Source organism: Rhipicephalus microplus, chromosome 1 (assembly GCF_043290135.1).
Source record: "Rhipicephalus microplus isolate Deutch F79 chromosome 1, USDA_Rmic, whole genome shotgun sequence".
In the NCBI taxonomy this organism is placed as follows: Eukaryota; Metazoa; Arthropoda; class Arachnida; order Ixodida; family Ixodidae; genus Rhipicephalus; species Rhipicephalus microplus.
The window spans coordinates 89,121,828-89,127,887 of record NC_134700.1 but is presented as its reverse complement, the minus strand read 5'-3'; positions in this window follow the sequence as shown (position 1 = coordinate 89,127,887).

The window sequence follows — 6,060 nt, the reverse complement described above, 5'->3', positions numbered from 1 at the left end:
TAACAATAAGCTCATTGATTTCCACTTCCCTATTATTTTTTGGCGACAATACCAACCAGGATGATGGGCACTAAAACTTCCACACAGCAGAAAGACGAGCCGCACCGACATAGCAGGCACTCCAGCAATGTGATATCCGAAGATCGCGTTGGCCAAAAATATATGCTTGCCACAGTCGTAGTTGTGTTTCTTGAATTTGTAGCAACTGCTACACATTCAAAGTCGGCGTCGCAGAGGTCACTTGCGTCGATGACTGCGAAAGGAACATCAGATCGTACGTACAATGACGCTTTCGAAGCATTTCGTGGGTGCGTGGTGTCTGTACACTGGAAAGATGCACACACCATTACCGCGCATCGGGTATTGCTGTGAACATCCACGTAACTTGGAAGTGTGAGCTCGTCATTTCTCACAGTCGTTTTTTGGAGAGCTATACCATCCGGCGGATTCTTCATTGCAAGGAGCCTAAGAACGAGAACAACATGGCGTGTTCACAGAGACGCGACGTTCCATTGCAGCATATAGAGACGGGGCTTGTGACAGGTGTTCATGTTGTTTTTAGTGAAGACTGTCGAGAACTGGAACGAGAGCCTCCAAGAGCTGTTGTGCGGCTAATGCTGCGGGCGTTGGACGACCCGCTATGAGAGATCTGAAGACGTTAACAAGCATCTTCAGCATAGTTACAAGTTGGGCATCATCGTTGGCTGGAGCCGTTTCTGGTGCCCTGTTTACAGTATTTTCTACTGCAGACTTTGCCTTGGCGGAAGCTGGTTGAGAAACTTTATGAGGCGTGACCTTTGAGGAGGTTGTGTCCCCGCAGGGGCGTCTGCGTTAGCAGGCGTTTGGTGTGTATCGACATCATGGACCCGAGCTAGCGGTCGGCTTTCGACTCCCTCCCACGCCTAGCCGTGCGTGGCTTTGCCGTGTCCGGGGAAAAGAAGACCCTGGCGGTTGAGGCGACGCCGGGTGATTGTACCTTCAAAGCCACCCGGCAGAAGCAACACACCCCTTGGCCCCGGCTTCACGTTCGTTTGCGGCGCCCCTGACCTGACCCGCCCAGGGTAAACCGGCAGTCGCCTCTTCCTCTCTTCTTCTCTCTCTTCATCTTAGTCTTTTCTAGTGCCTTTGATCTTTCCTGTCCTCTTCTCACTTCTATTTACTTCCACAATTCTCGGCGGCAAAGGTTAACCTAGTGTAGATATCCAACCTTGTGTAGATATATTAGGTTATAGCGGCCATGTACGGCTGGCGCTTGCGTCTCATTGGCGTCTCGCATCATTCCTTTGATGGGCTTCGTGGTGGGTGGCTGGCGTGGCCGCCAAAAAGGCTACCTAAAACATGGGAACTCCTAGCCGTCTCACAAACAATCGCCCCTTCAAGAGGTGGTGCACCGATGCAGTCTTTGATTTTTTACCGAACTAAAATATAACTTCCCGAAATACTACATGATCCACTGTGAAATACAGAAAAGAAAGCGCGAACCATTTCACTTTTCCTCGTGTCCAAATGCTTTATAGAAACGCTGGGCGCAGGCTAAAAAGCGACAAACACCGCCAGTCGAAATAAAACACGCTACTCGAAATAAAACACTATGCACAGTACCAGAGACTACATAACCTTACACCATTTGGTGATCAGCCTATAACAATCACACCGCATCGAACCATGAACACCGTGAAGGGCGTTTTATCAGATGGAGACCTGATGAACCTCCCTCATGAGGAACTTCTCACAGGCTGAAAAGACGAAAGTATCATCCAGGTGCTGCGAATCAAAATAAGAAGAAAAAAGAATGAAACCTCAAAGAAACACATCATACTCACTTTCGCATCTAGCACCCTCCACACTGAAATAGCAAGAGGATATCTCAAATTGGCAGTCAGACCAAACTTACCCAATCCGCCGCGCTGCTTTGAATGTCAGAGGTTCGGGCACGGCTCCAAAGGCTGCCAAGGACAGCTTACGTGCGCGAACAGCGGCACCAAAAGCCATACCGCTGACGATGACTGTAAGTTACAAGTCCACTGCGCAAACCGTGAGGTTGGCCATCCCGCATATTCCAGGTCCTGCGTGGCCTGGAAAAGAGAGAAAGAAGTAATAACCACAAAGTTTAAATTGAACATTAGCTTTCGTGAAGCGCGGCAGCGCGTTTCTCCGCATTTTGCTGGGAACACATCGTATGCCGAAGCGGTGTGAGGGTTGCTGGAATTTGTGCAGTTTTTCATTAAGGATATATTAAACAGCTTCTCTGAGAATAAACTGAACTGTGCTTTTAGAAGAATGCAGGAAGCCTTGTGCAATGCTATAGGCAAGAAAAAATGTAATACCTGGCTTTCTGAAATTAGGTGGTGTTACACTATCCCACTTTTCTTCAGTACGCAGCTTATGAATCAAGAAGTTTTACAGCAACATTCGTTCTGCCTTAAATATATTGGGGCAGGCGCGTAGGCCGAAATATTTTTCAGGGTGCTGAATGATCTTTTTGACCAAACGTGGGAGCTGGACAGGCAGATGTGGTCAAGCGTATTTCTCACTCAGTAAGCCAAGGCATTGATTGATTGATTTGTGGAGTTTAACGTCCCAAAACCACCATATGATTATGAGAGACGCCGTAGTGCAGGGCTCCGGAAATTTCAACCACCTTGGGTTCTTTAACGTGCACCCAAATCTGAGCACACGGGCCTACAACATTTCCGCCTCCGTCGGAAATGCAGCCGCCGCAGCCGGGATTCGAACCCGCGACCTGCGGGTCAGCAGCCGAGTGCCTTAGCCACTAGACCACCGTGGCTGGGCAAGGCATTGTCGCAAACCGAAGTGGTGCGAGGGGGGTCAGCACCACTTCGGCTTTCGGCAATGCCTTGAACCACGCGTAGCGTGCCGAGGCGAACGCCACAAGCCCCCACAGGGGGAGCAGCCACCCTTCTTGAATACAGCCCCGCCGAAGGCGCCTGTGAACCCTGTCAGCAGCCAGGGCACCACACAAACTAAAGAGGTCCCCTCGACCTCCAGCCCGGTGGGGTGTAAGGCTCCGTCTGTCATGACGAAGCCTACAACGAAAATAACATTGTCGGTCATCTCTTCTGAGTCGATGGACACATCAACTGCACAGGCGCAGACTGCGCCAAAGGAGCGGCCATGTTCCCTCGACCGTTCTAAAAAAGACAAAACGGATACTTCGGGGCCTTCTAAAGGCTCTGTAAGATTAGTTACTTTTCTGTGAGATTAGTCACTTTTCACCAGCCACACTCATATTGTTCACACAGCCCATCTTTACTCTCATAATGGGGACACAATATGTACAATAGAACGTCAATTATGCAATGGAACGTCAGCTGTGTGTACAAGCGACACACTTAAATTCCAAAAACTCCAATTTTCTACGTAATTATGTAACATTCAGGAAGGATTGCTATGACGCTCTAGCGTCATTTGGTGGTGTGGCCATTAGAGTTAATCAGGGCGTAGCATATACACATCCACCACTACAAACATTCCTTCAGGCAGTGGCTGTTCAAGCAGTTTTTTTGAACAAACTTGTCACCATCTGCTCTGTTTACATACCTCCACAGTACCGTCTCAAAAACATGAATTCCAGTCACTGATACGTGAACTACCGGAAGGTTAAGTGTTTCTTGGGGACTTGAATGCATATAATGGTGAATAGGACAACTCTCGCTGCGATGCACGAGGTCGCCTAATCAAACAGTTGCTCTTTTCTTCATGTGCATGTCTGTTGAAATAGGAAAGAGCCAACATACTTTAGCCTTGCCAACAAAACATACTCATGCATAGATCTCAGCATTGTGTCCCCATCGCTTGTACCCCTACTTTGATGAAAAGTGATCAACAATGCTTTCGGAAGTGATCACTTTCCGATAATTCTAAGTACACCACTAGAAAAAGGTCCTCCACATGTTCCCAGATGGCGGACAGACAAAGGGGACAGGGAACAGTTTAACAACAGTATTCGTTTAAGTTAACCGACATATGTAGATTAAAAATAGATGAAGCTGTGCAGTATTTCACAGCTTTTCTTACTGATGCAGCAGCCAAGTGCATACCTCAAACATCTGGTATGCCTGGCAAGCGACGCGTCCCACGGTGGAACACTGTGTGTCAGAATGCGCGAAAGCAGCAGAACAGGGAATGGAGGTTCCTTCGGAATTCACCGACAGCCGAAAATCTTGTTAGTTTTAAGAAAAGAAAGTGTCAAGGCAGGAGAACGCGTCGGAAGGCCAGAAAACAAAGCTGGCACAAGTGTTTATCCGAGATAAATTCGTATACAAAAGAGACTAAAGTCTGGAACATGGTTGGTAGGGTAGCAGGAAGACAAGTACGCTCACTCCCACTCGTAAACACACAGGGTGACAGCCTGAAAGATCAGGCGAACTTCCTCGGTGCATACTACGAGCAGGTGTCTAGCTCGTCACAATATACTGAAGCTTTTCAAAGATACAAAGCAAGGATAGAAAAGCAGAAACTTGAATACAAGTGCGCAAATTGCGAGGCCTACAACCAACCTTTCAACTTCGCTGAGCTAAAGACATCACTGAACTCCTGCAGTATTTCTGCTCAAGGCTACGACCGTGTCAAGTATCAAATGTTGAAAAACCTGCCGCTCAAAACGCGAAAAACTTTACCCTCCCTATACAAAGCTATCTTGGTTTTTGGCACCATCCCTGCTTTCTGGACAGAGGCGATTATTATCCTTATTTTGAAACTGGGTAAGTACCCTTCCTCAGTAGCGAGTTATAGGCCCATTGCACTTACAACCTGTCTTTGTAAACTTTTTGAGAAGATGATAAACCGCCGACTTTTATATTTGCTCGAAACACACAATCTGCTCGACATATTCTAGTGCTGGTTTCGACAGGGTAGATCCACCACCGATCATCTAGTGCACGTTGAGGCATAGATCCGAGACGCTTTCGTCCACAAACAATACTTCCTCTCTTTGTTTCTCTATATCGGGAAGTCATACTTCACTTCACTTCACTTTTATTTCCTTAAAGACCCCCTGTAGGGGTATTACATAAGGGGTGGTGCATAACAAAAAAAAGAAAGAAAAAAAAAAAAAGAACTATACAACGGTGTTTTTAATGGCTTCTGCAAACATAGATGGGTTAGTGATGGCACAGGTGGCGTGAGGAAGGCCATTCCAGTCTTTTGCTGCTCTTACGAAAAAGGAGGCTTGGAATACAGTGGTCCGGGTACGTGGTAATGCGACTTGTAACGGATGACCAGTGCGATGGGATATGTGCGGAGGGGGCGTGATGTACGGTGGATGATTCAGTGAACTGAAATAAAACATATGAAAAAGAGAGAGGGTGGCACACCGTCGGCGTGAAGCAAGGGTTTCTAGACCTGATTCCGCCTTTAGAGATGAGATGCTGATATCGTATGAATATGCAGAATGAATGAACCTGGTAGCCCGATTTTGAAGTGATTCGAGTTCACTTATGATGTATGATTGATGAGGGCTCCAGATGGAAGATGCATACTCGAGTTTGGACCTGATAAATGATTTGTATGCAAGCGTCTTGACGTGAGGCGGAGTATGGCGTAAGTGTCGTCTGAGAAACCCGAGTGATTTATTAGCAGACGAGATGATGTTAGTAGTGTGATGACGCCAAGACAGGTCATGAGCCAAGGTGATGCCGAGGTATTTGAATGATTGAACTGATTGTATGGGAACATTAGTGATGGAATAGGTAAACTCAAAAGGGTTACGGTGGCGAGAAAAAGAAACGAGCTTACATTTATTAGGATTTAAGTTCATTAACCAACGATCACACCATGTTTGTATGTTGTTAAGATCATGCTGAATTAGTGTTTGGTCATGAATGTTGGTTACTGATCGGTAGATTACGCAGTCATCGGCAAACATACGAAAGTTACATGATACATGCAATGGTAGGTCGTTAATGTAAATTAAAAAGAGTAGAGGCCCTAAGACAGACCCTTGCGGGACACCTGAGGTTACAGGTAGTCGGTTAGATGAGTGATTATTAACAAACACAAATTGGGAACGATTAGTCAGGAAAGATGTTATCCATGCAA